Source organism: Saimiri boliviensis, chromosome 11 (genome assembly GCF_048565385.1).
Source record: "Saimiri boliviensis isolate mSaiBol1 chromosome 11, mSaiBol1.pri, whole genome shotgun sequence".
NCBI lineage: Eukaryota > Metazoa > Chordata > Mammalia > Primates > Cebidae > Saimiri > Saimiri boliviensis.
The window spans coordinates 43,238,542-43,259,348 of NC_133459.1; the positions used below are offsets into that span (position 1 = coordinate 43,238,542).

Consider the following 20,807-nt stretch of genomic DNA (forward strand, 5'->3'; position numbering starts at 1 on the left):
TTGGTTCGAGCCCTCCCTTACCCCTAGTAAGCCCTGCCTCACCGTGGTGTTCAACAGGTCGGTGGCGTTTGGCTCGCTCCTAGTAATGGGAAGGGCCAACTACTTCCCTTTCGCTAGCTGTGGAGTGCTAACCTTTGCTTGTCTCTCATCAGTGAGCACTGATAGTTCCTGAAATGTTTTTCTGAAGGTAGCCAGAGGCAAGTTGTGCCCCAGCACAGCCCCTCTCTCTAGGCTTATTCTCGGAGCACTGTGGAGCTAAGAGGGGTGCCCCAGATGTACTGGAGTGAATGGCATTTCATTAAGAAGTGTAGGCTCCTAGGGAATTTGGGGGACCTAAAGAAACATGTCCACCCCTCCTCTTTTTGCTGTCCTCATTATGTTTGTCTGATCTCGGTGTTATTTTTTAGCTATTCCATTGTATCACATCCAGCAGACTCCACGTGATTCTATTTTCACAACTCTCAGCCCTTGTCCACATCAGGCTATTTTTCAGAGAAGGACAAAGGTGTCGTCAATCACCATAAAGCATTTCAAACAGCTGTGTTTTCCTTGCGATCGCAAGGCTAGAAAGCTGACTTCTCTGGGGATTTCACAGGTTTGCTGGATGCTTATCCTGGGGCTCACTTTTAGGACTAGACACGGTTGACCTGTGTGACTGCTCTATATTTGATGTTCACAACTATTATTAATTTCTGCTTATGAAACAGCTTTTTCTCATGTTCTCCAAGTGCCTTGTTGGGCTCTGGCTACACTTACTCATAGCTGGAACTAAACCTTTATTTGGAACTTGTAGACGAGGAGTGCTGAACCCTGCAATCTTTTGCTCTAATATAATCAGAAAATAATTGTGTTTTGAAGCTTTTGGGCTGTGGGTAGACAGAGCAGTTTTCTTCAAGCCTGGTGAGAATTTATGAACTGTGGGTGTTTTTTCCACCCAACCCTTTGTTCTCAGATTTGCTTCATTTTATTTTCTTAAGAAAACTACATCTGAGGTTCGCATTCCCCTCTTCTGTATTTTTTCGTGCTCCCGTCCTCTCTATAACCACCAACACGAATACCTTTTTTTTCCCTCCTCTTTATGATGCCGAGGAGAGTAATAGAGACATTGCAGCTCTCTCCCCTGTCGCCACTGCTTCCTCAGGCTGTCTCCTTGAATTAGGCACTGTGTTAACTTTCCTGCGCTAAAAGGCATCTGCCTAAAGCCAGCGTACCTTTTCAATAAAAGTCATCATAAAATCAACCTGCCTTGTAAATCCATCGCTCTTTGGTTTTGAAATATGTTGCAAGTGTGTCTTTTATGTCAGTGTCTGTAAGCCAGAGACCTCCCCACTTAAGGCAGAAGGCTACTGGCTGACAGCCCCACTGCTAGTGTTGCTCTCTCACTTTGGCTTTGGCTCTTTTTCACCTTTTCACTTTCTGTTGACCCGTGTGTCTTGTGATCTTGCTTCTTGGATATACCTGCTGAACAGGTATCGGCATTGTGTTGGTCCGTTTTATTTTATTTTAGTTTTCATTTGTCCAGCGATGTGCAAGTGATCAAGGCTAGTTGTAATGTGACCTCCAGCTAAAACTGCCCTGTGTTAGGGTATGACAGATTCTGCCTTTTTTTTTTTTTTCTCTAAATACAAGTTGAAAATGAAATCCTCTCATAACTAATGTGCCACAGAGTAACATCTGGAGATGGAGATCCCTTTCTTCTTACCTAACAGATCCAGCTTGTCCCCATTTTTCTATCTTTTTAGCCCAAACCTGTATCAGACTCCAGAGCAGGAGGAAGCTTGTTAGTCAAGTCAGAACTCATAGATGTGGATATCCATTCCCCTCTGAGTGTCAAAGCCATAACTCTTCTGTTTGCCTGGTTTGCATTGTGTGGTGGTGGCATCCCCCATGGAGATGGATCCCTCACACAGGAATACGCCTGGGTGGAGAAAAATTAAATGAGTCTGTCTCCCAAAGTGAAATGGAATTCCGACCTTGAAATTAATGAGATTCTGATCAGAAGGGTGTAGTTTTCTTTATTTCCAATGTAGTGTTATATAAATTGGAGTCCTTTCCTCTTTTATTCATTTAAAATCTTCCTCCCTTATAGAGTATCTTGTGTTACACAAGCATAAAACCTATAGGAGTGTCTGTGAGGAGAGGGTGTTTGGACGCCCACGTAATAATCCAGAGTTGCATTTGTGACTGATCTTTAATAAGAAACAAAGGCGCAAAGTGAAAAGGAGGCTGTGGTACCCGTGATCACCCTGACTTTTTGCTCTTTCCTCCTTTTCTTAGCTTAGGTGGTTAGCATATCCCTCACTGGGTCACACTGGATAGCATTCATGCTTTTCATTGCGAATTTTTGGAAGGCAGGAGAAGTATTTTTCTTTAAGGAAGGGTTGAAGAGGCACTAAGACAGTCTGCAGCAGCTTTCTTGGCTCCTGTCATATGCCGACGTGTGTCGGAATATTTATGGTCTGTTTTATGTAAATACATATTTAAGGGCCGTTAGAAGGCCTGATTATTCCCACTAGATGCCTTTCAGGTCCTCCCTACAGAACCGTTTGGAAATAAGTAATATTTCTCAGATAATCGAGTGACAGTATACAAGGCTGCTTCCAAAGGGAGAGAGAGCTTCAGGGGCAGATGGGGGCAGTGACGGGGGATGGGGTATGAAAAGACTGAGGGTTGAAAGTGTTCAGAAGAGCAGAGTGATAGGTTACAGTGCTTTTGCCAGATTGTCCAAATTAACCATCTATGATTAATAACACACACACATATGTGTATACATGTATATATATTCTTAAAATTTAGAATTAATTTCTGATACGGTTGACTCATTTTTCAGTTCTCCTCGTATAAATATCTTTTCATAAAGATTGTTTAAATGTTTTAATTAAATGCAGCAGTAAAAGTCCGAAGTAAAGCATTTGGCTTTAGAGCTTTGTTGGTGGTTGGGGGTGGCGGGGGGGCGAGTAGTATGGTGGGGTGTGTCCTTTACTTAGAGAAGTTTTCATGACTGAGTTTTAGGTCATTAAGAAATCAGTTGTATAATGGAAACACTGACAGTTTTTACTGTTGCAGCCACCCGCTGCTCACACACTACATCAATATGCAGATGTGTCCACTCCTGAGCCCACTGGGAAAGAGGGGCCTGCAGACATGGTGTAATGCATACATGTTCTTTCCTTAAATCTGGGTACTGGTAGGCAGGATTTCTTTTGCGATTAAATATACATTTTTGTAGACAGAACTACTATAGCGATTTGGGTCAAGTATCGTCTTTCCTGGTAGATGATTCCAGTTTGCTTGCCTGTCTGTCCATTCACCTGGCTTTGCAGGTGATTCCTGAGGTAGGTGTTGGGCTCTATAGAAAAACAAGCAGCCTTTACTCTACAGGACCGACTTATTTGCCCCGGAAAATGGGAGAAGTGTTTTGTGAGAAGCCATTCATGGAGGATGCGTAATTCCCCAGGAACAGGACTGAGGTAACTCCTGTTTATTGTCACTCCCTGAACCAGTCCTCAAGGTTCCTTGTCCAGGGAAATAATGCTAAAATTTATGGACCAATTACAAATAGTCCACGTGTGCCTTACATACGAAGTATCTACAGCAATGTTTCCCAGGGCCTTTAAAATAAACATTTCCTAATTAAGGAAACTTTACAGCAAAAGGGAAGATAAGTATTGTCTGCTGCCTTGTGTTAGAATCTGTACATTTATGACCCCCTTAGCTCCTGTCATGTGCATTTCCTGATGGTTCTCTTCAGGCTGCCCCTGTGCCCAGATTCCTGCCTGTGTGACACAGTCTTTGGCCAGCCTGCCAGCCTATCCACTCAGCCCAGATTGGAGTTGGCTAAGTATGCATGCTCACTGCAGGGCTGAGAGGAGGGCCCAGAACTGCCTGTGTGGAGCGACGGCTGGCCCTGCCTTCTGGCTTACCCCAGGGATGGACACTGGATACTGACCATAAGTGGCTTGGCTTTGCCTTCTTTCCTCGACCTTCACTGTGGTGGGGTAGAGTCACAGGTGGGCAGGAAACCTGATGGCTCACAGCAGCTCCTGAATGTTCTGCTTCACTCTCATCTTTGATCTACCTGAACAGCCATTCTTGAGTCCTAAAAGCCCAGAGTAAGAGACGGTATTTTGTACTCTGAGATGTGTCTTTATAAAGGCATGTATCATTGAAGACCCTGTGTTCTAACAAGCAAATCAGCTGAGCCCACCTAGCCAACGGCAGCCTGGAATGGGGAGGGCTGGGGTGAAGGGGGAAACTTTCCAAGGGCTCTGGGACTGGGGTGGGCAGGGACTGTACTCTGGGCTTTTAGGAGAGTTGCTCTTGCTAGGGAGAATGTTTGGGGCATGCCAGGTGACCAGGCTGCACCTCTAGGCTGCAGCTGGGACAGGCGACCACTGGGAAAGGCTCAGCGCCAGAAGAGCTGGGTCAGATGGTTCCCTCTGCCCTGACTGCCCAGACCTAGCCTACCTCTCCCTCAGCTGCTCCAGGGTTCTCCCCCGCTCCCCGGGGGTAAGAACTCCTGTGATGTGTGTGGTTGTTTCTGGTTGTTCACTCCCAACACAGTCATGGAGACTCCTTTTCATGCTGCTGGGTTTAATTGTCTTGTTGGGATAAAGAAATGTTTGCACAGCTAAAGTGGGGCCGGGCTGGACGGGAGCAGTCCCTGATGGCTGCAGAGCCATCTGGCCTGGCTTGGCTTGGCTCGGCGCGCCGCTCGCCCGGCGGCTGGGCTCGCTCTCGCGGAGCTCCCGCTCTTCCCCTGCCCTCGCTCCGCGCCGCGCCGCTCTGTGCGGCGGCTGCCTCCTCTTACGGCCGGAATGCCTAATCACCATGGTGAGAAAACGGACACCGCAGCCGTCCTCCCTCCTCGCCCCGCGCCCTCCCTCCCGTCAATTGTCATGCAGAAGTGATCCAGGCTGCCGTTTCCTCGCGGCCGCCCGCCAGCCCCTGGCCGCTCCCGGCAGAAGGGTGGCTGGTAATTGATCGTCTGGGGGAGGGGGCGCGGAGAGGCGCGAGGACGGGCCCCGGGGAGGCCAGGCCACGGAGCTGGCCCCGTTCGCTCACTTGCAAGGGACCCCCCAGCCTCCGCCACCAAGGCGGCTCGCAAGTGGTTTCAGAAATGCTGGATCTCGCCGTCGCTCTGCCGCACTTGGAGGCCGCGGCTGGAATCCGCGCGCCGCCCCGAGGGCCGGGAGCGCCCCCGGCCCTGCCCCGCCTCGCCCTCCAAGTCCGCGAGCCCCCAAGTCGCACTGAGAACCCAGTCCCCGATCGGTTTCCTCTACACCGTCTAAGCAGAAGAGAGTGGGGACCGGGGTGAGGGATAAGCGGGGGGGCGCCCACGCAACGTCGGGGTGCAGGGGAGCGCGCGGGAGGCGCTAGGGGGTGCACGCGGCGTTGAGGGGGACACAGCGCGGGCGCGGGGACGGTCACTGCTCGGGGAGGGTTGTGGGTGGGGGAGCGGGGGCGGGAGGAGGGGCGGGGGAGCAGGGTGCGCGGAAGAGGGAGGATGGACGCGTACACAGCGCCTGGGGACCTCGCTGGCCCCTCGGCGTCCCCAGAACTCTGAGGTCTCTCCTTTCTGCTCGGAATGTTTTTCCCTGCCTGCTTGTCAAATCTGGAACAATGTTCCGGGGACCGTTTCCCAAGTCCAGGGCTCGTCCTTCGGCGGGACTGCTGGCATTCGGGCGAGGCGAGTCGCGGTGGCCTCTGACGGTCTGAGGCTCGCAGCCAGCACAGCGGGGCTCGTTAAAGTCCGGGCAATTTCTGGAACTCTTCCCACGGGAAGTTTTCCGGGGCTGCCTTCCGGTCAGCGGCCCCAGGTCGATTATTTGGTGGCCCTTTTTTGTTTGAAAACCAAAACAAACCACACATTGTATCCAAATAACAAAAGTTGCTGTCCCTTCCCAACCCCTTTCCTCATTAGGCAGGGAAGAGGAAACTGAAAAATAGAATTATATTTTTATATTGCTTTTCTCATTTTTAACCCTTATTAAGTACATCCATCTGGTTAATAAATATTAGCACATATTGAAATGTATTCTTTGTAAATAACTGAGGTTTGGAGTGACAATATATCTAATACAGTTATATTTTTATAATGGTTTTGCATACTTTTAACTCTTATTGACCACATCCATGTGGTTAATAAATATCAAAGCACACGTTGGGCCATGCTCTTTCTAAGTACTTGAGATTTGGAGTGACGGTACATTTCATAGTAAAATCCGCAGGATTTTTAAACACCAAAATAGCAATATTGTTTGGACTTGCATATTTGCTCCCAAGAGTTTAACCGCATTTCAGCGCCACTTTATCCCGTCTTAAAGAGAGATGAATTGCAGACTTAAGGATAATTTATTGCTACATATCAGCTAAATTTTAAGTGTCATTTAAATAGTGGCATGTGTGGTTGAACAGAATGCGGTGTTATCCTTTATAACTTCACATGTGTGCTCCAGGGTAGGAATTCGTAAATATCTTTTTCTTTGCAGCAAGAAGGAGAATTTTCTGCAAAAGAACTTTCTTTCTTACGCCTTTTCCAGGAAAAGATCCTGGATTGGGACTACATGTTGGGCCTGGAGAAATGATAAGCTGTGGAATGAATCAGAACACCTGGTAGATGCTTAGTAAACAGATGAAATTCATCATCTTCCAGCCTTACCCAATGGATTGGACCTTTCTGTTATCTTAATCACACTACTTTAGCTTTAATGTTTAAAAAAATTATTTTCTTGCCTGGTGCCAATCATATAAAAGGATTTAGTGTTCATTGCATATTGAATACAGTAATGGTGGTGATTGTAATCTGGTTTTTACTTTAAGTTTTCGTGATCTTGCCACTCCTCGGCATTGCACAGGACAGCATCTGTAAGACTATGTTATCCCAAAGGTGCAGAGGAAAGAAAGGAAGAACTTACTTACACCTTGAGGTTTCATAATGACCAAGGTAGGGAGGGAGTTTTCCAAGAGTTCGTGAAATCACCTTTCTCAAATATAGACTTATTTGATTGATTACTTGGGGTACTATTAATACAGAATCATTTATCACTTAAAAAAAATTAAATCTACTTTTTTTTTCCTAACCCTTAGAAACCTAAGATTGGAGTCTATCCCCTTTCCAAATGTTTTCCCACAGCATTACATCCCCTGTCATGGAGTCCACAAATATGAGTCTGCTTTTGGTGTGTATTTTGGAAAAAAGTTTCTACCTAGATCCTGGTCGAAGTTGGAAACAGTCAAGTGATGTGGAGGTTTTGTAGACACATGTAACCGTCCGGCAATTCAGATATGTGGCTGTCAGTTTTCTCTGTGGAATGTGTTCTGGTTAAAGATGACCTAGAGGAAATGAAAGTTGTGTGTTTTTGGTGGGGAGACGTGGTGCTGCATCCAGTACATTCTGTTGACAGATCCGAAGCTTTAGGAAAATCTGGAGCTATATGAGTGAAGAAGGAACCTTTTGGTACAGTCTCATGAGAAATCAAGCCCAGTAAGTCTGAGTGTGACTTACCAGGCAAGAGTGGTCTTTTTCCACTGAAATTCATTTGCAGGCTGAGACTTATGGCTTTACATTCATCTTAGTGCAGCAGAGACAGAAAGCTTTAGGGAGGGGGTAAGGGCCAGCCCTGGAGAGATCTTCGCTTTATTTTCAGGTATATGATTCCCATTTAGGTGCCAGCTAATCCTATATTGCTCTCATTTGACCTTGCTTCTGGGGGTTTGATTTAAAGTAAGTCAGAGTGGCCTAGCATAATAAAAACCTGTTAGAGGAGTAAAAGCTATATTTGCCCCTTTGAGCCTCAACTTGAAGGTGTTTCAGATCAAAGGTGGGGAGGCAATGTAATATAGTCATTACGAGTTTGACCTCTGGAGTTAAATCCTGACCTGTTAGCTTAGTTGCTTTCTGATACTGGGCAGGTTACCTAATCTCTCTGGGCCTCAGTATTCTCACCTGCAAAATGGGAATTGCATAAACTAAAGGAGTTGTTGGGAAGGACTGAATGAGATTAAATACACAGATAATGCTTAAAAAGGTTCCTCACACATGCTAAGTGTTTGATACTTAGTTGCTATTTTTTCAAGGACAATCTGGTCCTATAACCTTCCCTGTCAGAAGCACTGATGTAGCCAAACACAGGGTCATTGACAACTAGCAATGTTTGTAGGGTCCTTTCACACACTCATGCCTTATGTCAATGTGGAAAGAGGGAAGGAGAAAGACTCCAAAGCCCTTTTCTGTGATGGCCAGCTGCTTCTCCTCCCTTCATTATTATCCATCCACCAGGATTAGCCCTGGTGTCCCCCTGACCTCTTTCTCCCTTGTTTATTTAGAAGCAAGGTAATAGTCAAGTTAGAGAAACTGAGTCTGTGAGTTGGGAGAAGACTTGACTAGGGTTGGATATCTAGGCAGGGGCCTGACTTAGAAAAGCCAAATCTCATGATATTTTCTTATTCTGAAATTTTGTCTTACTGGCTATTGTTTGAAATCAATGTGTTATTAGAATTCGTGTGTGATAGAGATTTGGACTACATGTAATGAGATTTGCTGTAATGGTATTTGACTAGTATTTGAATTCACAGTCCCTGGGTTTCTTGTATGTCCTTAGATTTTAAGTTATACAGACACTTTTACCCTCTTGCCCATGTGAGACAAATCTGTGAACCTTCCCCCATCTGTGTGTGTCACAGTCCCACAGCATGATGGATTGTCTCTGCTTGGGGGAGGCTTAGGATGGGGCTTGAAGGGGCCTTGTAGGTCAGAAGAGAAATACAGCAGCAGGACTGAGATGGGGGGGCTGCCTAGGAAGGGATTAGCAGGGGGAAGGGGAGGGCAGCGTTGGGCGGGGCATAGTGTCTGTGTGCATTCTCCTAGGAGTAAAAGAGGGCTGTCCATTACCCTGAACGCACAAATATACTCAATGTTTTTCTCTTTGTAGAAAAAAAGCCCCATGGGACTTGGGACGACCAGAGAATGACTCCGCATGTCAGTGGGAAAGGTGGGAGTAGGAGGATGGGAGTAGGGAAGACTGACCCTGTGCCTGAGGACCTTGGATTTGAGTCTGTTCTTTAAATAGAGTAGCTCATATTTGAAGAGTCTCATGCCCACACATGTTCGTAGCAGAAATAGCCATTGGAGGCCAGTCATCTGATACCTCAGTCTCTATCAGCTCCTTCATGGCTCCATTGAAAGAAAGGAGTTCAGCTCACCTTTGGAAGTAAAGTGTCTCTGAAGGTCATGGAGCACCCAATTCTGCTCCCTCTCTGTCCCCAGCCCTTCCCACATTTAGTCACAAAAGTGTGTGCTAGGTAGGAAGGGAAATGCTGAATGCTCTTAATGTTTGGTTCTTAAAGAAGGGGAGAAAGTCTGGGATTTAGGCCCAAATGCCAAAATCATGGTTCAGAGGAATTCTAGAAAAGGAGCGGAGCCTGAGAGGTAGCTGGAGAGGTAAGGGCAGCAGCATATGCCCGGCTGAGGAATCAGCGGGGCTGCAGTTAGGGCCTCGGCTTCAGCTTCCTTCCTGAGCAGTAAAATTAAAAAAGAAAAAAAAAAAATCCTTAGAACAACAAAAGTCTGGACGCATGGGCTTCCTTCCTGACGGGCCAACCTGGTGGGACTTCATTCAGACTGAGCAGCAGTCAAGGCTGATTTACGGGTAAAAGAACCCAGACACGGGTTTAACCCTTTCCTAACCACAGAGATGCTTCATTGCAAAGGCTGCCTCCTCCTTCTAACTTACCATCCGGGTGTAGGGAAAGTTTTATTGTCACTTCTTTATTTAAAGAGAGTACCTGCTGCTAAAGTGCCTGTGTCCTCTTCATGAGAAAGCTGAGCCTATGAGAAGTTGAGTGACTTGTAAGAAACCTTACGTACCATCAAGTCCTGTGTCTCAGGCTCTTGATGACATTCTATTGACTCTGCAGTATTGAATCCATCTTTAATTATGAGAAGTACCTCCTGGAGTCTGTATTGGGGTGCTGCTGTGAGCCCCAATTTTACCTCTGTAAGATACTGGTCCCACAGAAGGAATAGTACTGCTTTATCTCAGCTGTTTGTTGGTGGCAGTGGATAAAACTGTGTCAGAGTTTTATCACATGAGACATGACTCAGTTGCCATCACTGGTCAAATATGATGCGCTCATCAGTTCATTTAATCATTCAGCTGTACTTACTGTGTACCTACATTGTTTCAGGCACGATGCTAGGTATTGGGGATAGACTGATGTGCAAGACAGATGATAGTCCCTGCCTTACTGGACCTCAACGTTTAGTTAGCAACTGCAGGATTCTGGGAAAGTGCCGTCATAGGGGAAATATAACATGCCATGAGACTTAGAAGTTGGAGCATCTAATCTTGTCTAAGAGTCAGAGATAGCTTTCTGGAGCAAGTGACCTTTAAGCTGATACCTGAAAATCAAGAAGGAGTTATTTATTCAAAGGAGCTAGGTGTAGCAGTTTGCTTTTTTGGACAAAGTATAGTATCTGAGAGTGGAAGAAAGAACTCCAGAGCTGCCAAGGATTGCTCACAATAAAGTGAGAATAGCATTGTTTCCTGCCAGGGCCTGAGACCTGACCTTGGATCTCTCTATAGCACTTCATCCTATAACCAGGCATTCTTGAGAGTGTCCATTTGGTGCTTATGTGGCTCTGGGGCTCATCATCATCTGGGGTCCTGCTTTTAAAGTAACTTTCTAAAGATAAGTCACTAGAAAATGCTTTCTGATGACATATGCTCTCTTAACCACCAGAGGACCCATGAGCACCCAGAACCATGTTTGGCACAGAATAGATACTCAGGAAATATTTGCTGAATGAAGGAGGGCCATTGCCCTGCTGATGCTGAGTGAGGTAGATTAAGCGTCCTCATCTTTTTACTAAAGTTCAGGCTTAGCTCAATCCTTTGCTCTACCCAGAAACGTGACAGGTCTCAGGACCTAGAGTACTCACTTGGCCGTTAAACTAAGCCACATAGCACCCGGGATTCTTGGCAGAGTTTCTTGGCAAAGTTTCCTCTGGGAGGTGCATTGCTCAGGCTTGACTTTCACGAGGGAGGTTAGATGTATAATGCCAAGAGTATTGAAGAAGGGAAAAAAGAAGGCGAAGCAAACCGTTGTTCCAGCCTGGCACACGGCGGCATGCTAAAAACAGTTCCTTCCAGCCAGGGCCTCTGCACTCCACCGTCTCCGCTGTGGTTTTCCTTCCCTGGCCTCTTATCTTCATCATCGCTCTACCTCCAGAACATTTCCTGAGCTCCTGTGTGTAGAGCGTTGTGCTCGGTGCTGTTTGCAGGGGAATCAAAGAAGCAGGAGATAATACTTCCTCTTCTTGACAGCCTTATGGTTAAGGTGAGTAGCTAAACTGTATATATGGAAAAGAAATGATAATGTAAAGTAACAGACAGTAAGGCCGCTAGGATTTCAAGAGAGAGTCATCCCTAAGGCTGGCTTTCCCAAAATGTGATCTAAAGACTGCCTGCTTCAGATCACTTGTGATGTGGTGTTGGTAGTGGAGGATGGGGATAGGGATGCGGGCGGGGTGAAGAATGTTATTTATAATGCAGATTCCCAGGGCCTACGCTAGACTTCCTACTCAGAATCACAAGGAATGCAGCTTAGAAACTGTGTATTTAGCAAGCAGCCACCCTCGGTGATTCCTGTGCTCCTTAAGGTTTAGGAATCACTCTTCTGGGGTGAAAGTCTCGGGAAGATTTCGCCAGGGAATTTGGCCTTGCAGAAAGAGGAGTGAGGACCGGGGGGAAGAATGGAAGAGGATGGAGGCCCGCTGAGGAGTCTGGGCAGGCAGGGGAAGGGTGAAGACTCAGGGTCTGCTCACAAACAGTACTTTTCTCATCCAATCTCCTGTGTGGGGGAGGATCTGTCCACCTGTCCCGGCTCCCGCCTCTGCCGCTGCTCCTCCTGGGATTGCCTCCCTCTGCCTGTCTTAGCAACTGACTGTCTGTGCCCAGGCCTCCCCTTCTTGGTGCAATATTATAATTATGAGGCGGCCCAGCGGAGGGGCTGGAGGTGCTTAGCCAGATGTGAGGGAGGCCAGCGTGCACTGCAGTGCTCCTTGGACTTCGGCCAGCTTGTCTTCTCACTGCTGTTGCTCTACCGAGAAGGGGCTGGAGAGGGCTGGGTGTGTGTGATTTGCCAGCCTCCTCTCTGCTCTCCCCCAGCCCTTGAGCGTTTACATGCTCATTTGTAAAGAAATAAAAGTTGGAGGGTTAGAGGAATCTCTCAGTGGCAGAATTAGTCACCAACACCTGCAGATTGGCTTTCTGCTTTAAGCTTTAACCCTTCCAGGGGGCAGCTGCCACCGGCTAGAAGGTTCAGTGAGCCATGACTAGGGGCTTGCTCTGAGAGGTTCAGGGGGTTTCAGGTACCTGTGCAGGAGGGGATGCTCTCGTCAGCCTTGCTTCTGGAGTCGGAGGTGGCATTGTTCCCCCCAACATAATTTCCCCTTTTAAAACACTCATCACCAGGCTGGGCACGGTAGCTCACACATGTAATCCCAGCACTTTGGGAGACCCAAGGTGGGTGGATCACAAGGTCAGGAGTTCGAGACCAGCCTGGCCAAGATAGTGAAACCCTGTCTCTACTAAAAATACAAAAATTAGCCAGTGCAGTGTGGGCACCTGTAATCCCAGCTACTTGGGAGGCTGAGACAGGATAATCGCTTGAACCTGGGTGGCAGAGGTTGCAGTGAGCCAAGATCACACCACTGCACTCTAGCCTGGGTGACAGAGCAAGGTGACAGAGCAAGACTTTGTCTCAGAAAAAACAAAAACGAACAAACAAACAAACAAAAAAAACGCTCATCACATTAAATTGTAATTATTTGCTTAATTGTGGCTCTCCCATGGGCCCGGATCTGTCTTCTTGTTGTGAGTCCATCTAGTGTGTCCCCTCGTGTAATGCCTGGCTTGGTAACTATTTGTCATTAAAGTAAATGAACCCAGGATCACTGTTTCTTCTGCTGAGTTTGCAGAGTTGCCAGCTGGCTCTACCCATGTGGACATAGTCTGAAGGGCCACATAGGATCCACCGAAACACTGGGCACCTCCTGGCATGTTTGCAAGTGGGAGGTGGTGACTAGAAATAGCGGAACGGTTCAGTGGTAGGGCAAGAGCACAGTCAGAAGCTCTGGGCCTGTCATTTACTAGCCATGTGACGCTGGGTAAGTCTCTGTTTCTCTGAGCCCCAGCTCTTCATATATGAAATGGGAGATGGCAGATAATCCTTGCCCTACCCTATAGGCTGCGGAGTAAATAGATAAACCAGATGTGTTTTGTAATCTAAAAGTAACTGTATAAATGCCATAGCCTCACCTAACATACATGCAATATGCATACATGTAATATGTCTATCTAATGTCTGTCTAAAGAGCAAAATGGTCTTCGGGACTAAAATAGTTTATGAAAAGCCTGAGCGTTCAGCCTAGAGGGAGCCCTCTGACATGCCATTCCATCCTTGAAGTTGAGCTACAGAAGACAGTCCACATTCCCCGAGAGCAGCTGCAGCACTGTTTTCCTATGTATTTGGGGGCAAAAGTTACCCAACTCTTGTAGACTTTTTGTGAATGTAAGTTGGCAGGCCATTTTCTATATAGATCTGTGACATCTCAGCTGACATTTTATTTTGCGAAATCCCCACTGAAAGAAGTTTACCCTTTGCCTTTCTTCTCAGCAAAGCTTGGGAAATCTTTATTTTTCTGTTTCCAAGGCCAGTGACTCTATTCCTGTTTTGTGGAGGGAGACGTTTTGGCTCAGAGGCACAGTGCTTTGGCCTGAGGAATGATGGGCAGAATCAAGACGAAGAAGGCTTTCTGCCCCGGAGACCTTTCCTAGGCTGCAACAATAGCCATGCTGTGTCAGCCAGGATGACAAGATGAAGAGGGTCCTGTCAGACATGGAAGGGCTTGCTCCTTAGGCAAGATCTTTAGAAGTTAAAGCTGGGCCAGGAGGATTGGAAGAGCAAGAATTTGAGAAAGGTGTTACTAGGCTGGGTGTGGTGGCTCATGCCCATAATCCCAGCACTTTGGGAGGCCGTTGTGGGCAGATCACCTGAGGTCAGGAGTTTGAGGCTAGCCTGGGCCACGTGGCAAAACCCCATATCTACTAAAAATACAAAAATTAGCCAGACATAGTGGCACATGCCTGTAATCCCAGTTACTTGGGAGGCTGAGGCAGGAGAATTGCTTGAACCCAGAAGGTGGAGGTTGCAGTGGGCTGAGATTGCACCACTGCACTCCAACCTGGGTGACAGAGCAAGAAGAAAGAAAGAGAGAGAGGGGGAAGAAAAAAAGAGAAAGAATGGAGAGAGAGAGAGAGAGAAAGGCTTTACTTATGTGGTAAACTTCATTGCGTGATTATTTAATAGACCATTAACAAGCAGATTCATTAACAAGATCTTAATTAACAAGTTCAGGGTTATTCCTCCAAGTTCCCAGGGGTCCTGTTCTCCTCCCATTTAGTCCCAGAGACTTCCTATCCTCCTGAAACTAACCAAACCAGATGCATTTCAATTCAGTCTTTTTATTGCAAGTGAAATGACTGCAGGCAAAGAGAAGAACATAGTACTTCTCCTGATAATAATTGCTGACACTTTTCGAGCGCTTTCTACGTGTTAAGCACTACTCTGAGTGCATTACAGGTAATAACGTATTTCATCCTCATAAAATCCTATGAGATAGGTGTTGTTTATCTCCATTTTACAGATGAGGAAACTGAGGCACAGTGTTTAAGCAATATACCCATTGTCACATGAGCAAGTATGAGAGAAGAGGTTCAGATGCAGGCAGTCTTACTCCAGAGTCAATGAGAAGGAAGGACACTCCAGGAGAGAGAGACCTATGGATCAGATTCATGAGGTGATGAGAATAATACTTGCATTTGTTCACTGTGTGCCAGACGCTGTTCTGAATACTTTGCATGTCAGGCTGTGTCCATACTCGAAAAATTCATAGGAGCCTTTTGCATTGTGGCTGCCCTTCGGCACAATTTATTTTGGCCCCTCACAAGCCCTTGTCACTCTCCCTGCACTGTGAGTTCCTTGAGGTCGGAACTGTGTCTTAGTCTAAGATCTCGGTTCCCAGTACCCAGTGCATTGCCTGGAACTTACTAGTTATGACCTAAGAAAAAAAGTTTGTCAAACCATGCCCTTTGGTGGGATGGGGGAAGATGATTTATTATCTGCTAACGCCCAATGTGCTTTATAGACACAGTAGCTTAAGAAGAGCTAAATCCGTGAGACGAGACAGATGCACCTGCCCTTTCTGTGCCTCCATCTCCTCAGGGTCATGTGGGATGAACACTGGTATCAGTCTCTTAGGGGTGTTGTAAGGATTAAACGAGCTAATACAAAATACAAACACAGTCCTGGGAACACTGCCTGGCACGAAGTATGCCTTCAATAAATGTTAGCTACGATTAATGTTACAAGGGTTTCGGCACAGATTTTAGGTCTCTTAAACCAGGTTCCTCCAACTCTTACCTCCACTCCTGATTGTATTATGGGGACAGTGACTCCAGCAAGCCCTGAACTCTCTTTTTTTTTTTTTTTTTGAGACTGAGTTTCACTCTTGTTGCCCAGGCTGGAGTGCAATGGCGCGATCTCGGCCTACCACAACCTCTGCCTCCCAGGTTCAAGCTTTTCTCCTGCCTCAGCCTCCGGAGTAGCTGGGATTACAGGCACGCGCCACCACATCCATCTGATTTTGTATTTTTAGTAGAGACAGGGTTTCTCCATGTTAGTCAGGCTGGTCTCGAACTCCTGAGCTCAGGTGATCTGCCTGTCTTGGCCTCCCAAAGTGCTGGGATTACAGGTGGGAGCCACCATGCTCAGCCCCAAGCCCTGAACTCTTATACATTTGTGCAGTTTGTGACAAATTTCTACAACTGAACAATCTTCCAACTGATAATTTGGGAGTTGGTACTTATAATGTTGTCTTTCATTCCTGGCTTCAGTTATATAGGGGCTGGAGCAAGGATGAATTTAGCACTCACCAGTGACCCCCTTTTTAAACTACTCTTAAAGGCACAGAGTGGAAATAACTAGAATTCTACACTGAACTCCTACCTGAGGAAGGACAGTAAACCAGAAGGACTTTTTCCGGGTTTAGTAAAGGGCTTGATTAATCCTGTTCTATGCGTCCACCTGGTCATCCACTCAGATAGCAAGTCTGTGGACCATTTACGGTTTACCAGCCATTTTGGGGAGAGGATGAGGACGTGATAGAATGCTTAGAATCACTGGGAAATCGGAGCTGGGAAGGAACCGTTGCGGGCTGCTTTATTTTTCCCATTTTCTGATTACTTACATAATGCTTAAGACTGTGTTTTCCCCTTTAAGGGGAAAAATTGCTCTTGCTCTATTTAGAGCTCATTGCATTTGTACAGTCTACAAAGATTCTTCTCCCGAATCTCAACTTGAAGACTTCCAAGCACAATTTCGCTCCCACTCCACTGTCCCACCCTGCCCCGTCATCTTTAGTTAACCATGGATGCTCATAAACCCCCAAACTGGCCTCCTTCTTTCTGACTTGGCATCCTTGTGTTCTTTCTAAGTAGCTCGGCCATAGTATCACTTTTCTTTAGCAGCATTCTAACTTCTAAGAGGCTTAATAGGCAAGGAGATTGTGGGGTCTTTGGCTTCCTCTGAGCCGTAGCCCTAAGTGGTTTATTCTATTAAGCTGATTGTCGGTGGTGGATAGAGCTTTGCTGGATAAGAAATTGGGGTGGGGGAAAGTTGTAGTTGGAGGAATTGGATACTTTCGGTCCCCCTTCCACTGCGCCCCACCCTCCAACCCAATCCGGCCCTGATTCTGTTTTTAGACCTTTGGAATGAAGGAAGTGGTGATGCAATTAAGTAAAGAACTCTTCGTAGAGGACTTAAGAGGTTGACATTTTCCACAAAACTGTCTTTTGCCTCCTCACCTCTTCCCTTCCTGCATTTTCATTCCCACTCTTCGGTCTGCCACGTGTGGATTTTTCCTTTCTTTCCTTCCACCTCTACTTTTGCCTTCACTCCAACACTAGCTTAAAAAAAGAGAGTGAGGGGAGTAATGAATAACAATTTTGAGTTATTGCTTTAAAGGGGGGAATCCTATCCAGGTGTGGAATGTAGGAAAAAACCAACAGGTAAGATTTTAACAAAGGAAACAATGCAGATTCTTCCAGATGTTTTCTCCTGGCATTACACCAGGTTGAATATATTCCTTCTAATATGCTGACCCATTTAAGGATTTTCGGGTGTCCCTATTAACATTCTCTCCTGGTTCAGGAGGGCCAGCAGACTGGGAGAGCAGAGGAAGGGTCTGTTTTTTACTCAGCCATGCTGAGCTGCAGAGAAACTGGAAGGGAAATTAGTGAGCATGAGGAATGGTGTTAGAGAAGTGAGGAGGGGGGTCAAGAGTGCAAGTGGAGAAGAAGAAAATACAGGACAACCTTCACAGGGAAGGTGGGAAGAAAACCACAAGTAGCCAGAGAGCTCAAAAGAAGGAGAGAAAACTTGAGGATGGAGGTGGGAAAATGGAAAATTTGAAGCATTGCAAGGAATTGTGAGTAATTTGTTTGATAGCGTACAGTTGTTGATGAAGGAGTGGGGTAATAGGGCCCTGCATGTGTGGTTGGCAGGCCTGTAAAGCAGTAGAGTCTCTTTGGAGGGCCTTTCAGCAATGTCTTTCTACAAAAAATTTAAATACAAATATCCTTTGATGGGATTCAATTTAAGAATTTATCCTGGCCAGGTGCAGTGGCTCACGCCTGTGATCCTAGCACTTTGGGAGGGCGAGGTGGGCGAATCACCTGAAGTCAGGAGTTCGAGATGAGCCAGTCCAACATGGTGAAACCCCATCTCTACTAAAGATACAAAAATTAGCCAGATGTGGTGGCGGGTGCTTGTAATATCAGCTACTCAGGAGGCTGAGGCAGGAGAATTGCTTGAACCGGAGAGGCGGAGGTTGCAGTGAGCTGAGATCGCACCACTGCACTCCAGCCTGGGAGACAGAGCAAGACTCCATCTCAAAAAGAAAAAAAAGAATTTATCCTGCTGTAGGGGGGTTAAGTACTTAAAGATGCATGTTCTTTATAATATTGCTGGTAATGAGAAAAAAAAAAACAGAAACAATCTAAATGTACATTATAGGGAATTGGTAAAATAAGTAATGATGTATCTATATTATAGAATACTAGTGGTTAACAAAATGAGTTAGAACCGTAAGTGCTTTTATATGTAAAACAAGATACAGAGAGAAAAAAAAAAACCTCTTTGTATAGAAAAAAAATACATACATGTCTATCTTTATATATGCATATAAAATGTCAGAAGGATACATATGAAACTGTTAATGATAGTTTCCCCTGGGAAGTATGACTAGGTAGGAAGAAGCAAGTAATACTTTTTTTTCGTATGCTCTTTTGCAGTATTTGAAAAGTTAACGTGTGATGAAAATTTAGTTTATGATTTTAAAAAAGTAATTTGGAGACACTAGTACAGAAGAAGGATATTAGAAAAAAACGAAGGAAATCTAAATATAGTTAATAATGTATTAGTCAATATTGGTTCATTAGTTGTGATAAATCTACCATATTACTAATATACTAATAAGAGGGACAACTGGATGAAGAGTATATGGAAACCCTCTTCTATCTTTGCAATTTTTCCATAAATTTAAAAACTATTCTAAAATAAAAGTTTATTTTTAAAAGATGATTTGGAAGATTATATTCTAGGACAGACTCATAACCTAGCATTTATAATTGAATCTTGGAGAGATGAATTGATAAAATGGAATGATTTCTCTGGTTCTATAATTACTACTTAGTTCTGTTTCTTCCAAATGGTCAAGTGGATGGGATTACAGTCACAGTTGCCAGGAAATGATTTGTGTGTGTGTGTTTACAAAATTAGTTTTCTTTTCTGAATCTGTTTTTTTTTTTCTGAGTTAGTTTGTAGAAAGGTTAACTGATGGTTATTTCAGTTTCACCATCCAAAAAGCATAGATTGGTCCAGGAGCTATATAGTGAAATTAGTTTAAAAATGAAATAAGACTTGAAGTGGTCAAATGCTTGCTGCTTTCTTCAAGTGAACAGACAGCACATGGGAGTGCTAAATGGAATTTCAATTAACCAGCTCCGTTTGTGGCTATATCTATGAAACTTCCCCCCACTTAACTTGGTGCTGCAGCCCCATAGGAGTGGGCAAGATGACTACATCCCAGCCCATCTTCTGAGTGGAATCACTTTCCTCCTCATGCACCAGCAGGGCTGGTGGTAGCCATCAGCTGTGTTTGTTGCAGGATTAGGGTCTGGAGAGCATAGAGCCGTTGGCTCAATATGATACGTGCTCATCGATCTTCCTGCTGCTGATAGTAAGGCTAAGGCCAAATATAAGACATTTTCCCTTTGAATTAATTCACATCTCAGCCAGAGGAAAGCACCTGGGTTTTACCTTCTCATGTAGCAGAGAGGGAGATCTCTGGGCCCTGTTCCCAGTTGGCCCTGGCACCCAGCTTGAGAAGAGGAATCCTCTGTATATTGGTTGCAACCAGCTACTTCATCCTTCTTGGAATTCCTCTTACCATGGCTTCTGGGACATTATATTCCTGTAGTTCTTCCACTTCTTCAACGATGTTTTTGTTCTCGTAATACCCTGTGTTTCCCCATGTTAAAGCACTTTGATTTTTTTTTTTTATTATTGCGATAAAGTATGCATTGGAGAGCGGAACAGAATCCTGTTTCTCTGTAGAGGCATTTTAAAACAATAATCAACTAAAAGTTTGTCTGCTTTTGTTCGTTTGTTTTATTTTTTGAGACGGGTTCTCACTCTGTCGCCCAGGCTGGAGTGCACTGGCACGATCTCGGCTCACTCCATTCCCCCAGGTTCAAGTGATCCTTGTGTCTCAGCCTCCCGAGTAGCAGGGATTACAGGTGCCCACCACCATGCCTGGCTAATTTTTTGTATTTTAGTAGCCACAGGATGTCACCATATTGGCCAGGCTAGTTTTGAACTCCTGACCTCAAGTGATCCACCTGCCTCAGCCTTCCAAAGTGCTGGAATTTCAGGCATGATCCACCATGCCTGGCCTGTTTGTTTAGAAGCAAGGTCTTGCAATGTTGCCCAGGCTGGAGTGCAGTGGCTTTTCACAGGTGTAATGATAGTGCACTATAGCCTCAAGCCCCTGGGCTCAAGTAATCTTCCTGCCTTAGCGCCTCCAGTAGCTGGGACTACAGGTGTGCACCACCACGAAAAGCTCTGGTCTGCTTTTTAATATCATCATTTGTGGGCAGTTTTAAACAATGCCAGTTGGAAAATATTTCTCCCCACAAAAATATTTTGTTGGTATAAGTTTGAAAAAATTGCTGTGGTTACTCTTGGGTTTTGATATGTATGTAAGTTTCAAAGTAGCTTTTTATTTTTGAATCTTGCTCTGTTGCCCCAGGCACTCTACCCAGGAATGCAGTGATGCGATCTCGGTTCACTGCAACCTCCGCCTCCTGGGTTCAAGTGATTCTTCTACCTCAGCTTCCCGAGTAGCTGGGACTTTAGGTGCACGTCACTCCACCCAGCTACTTTTTGTATTTTTTGTAGGGATGGGGTTTTACCATGTTGGCCAGGCTGATCTCAAACTCTTGACCTCAAGTAATCCACTTGCCTTAGCCTCCCAAAGTGCTGGGATTACAGGTGTGAGCTCTATGCCCGGCCAAATTAGCACTTTTAAATTATTTGTCCTTTAATGACCATTGTCATCTACAAGGAGGAATTTGGAGAACTTCCAGTTGTACTGTGGGCCCCTGACATCTGCAAATTCAGCT

At 45.6% G+C, this 20,807-nt stretch overlaps 1 protein-coding gene across 2 annotated transcripts in view; it reads left to right on the top strand.

Annotated features, from left to right (window-relative positions):
• Nucleotides 1-20,807, top strand: part of RNF220 (ring finger protein 220) — a 259,384-nt gene that overhangs the window by 7,552 nt on the left and 231,025 nt on the right. The window lies entirely within an intron of this gene.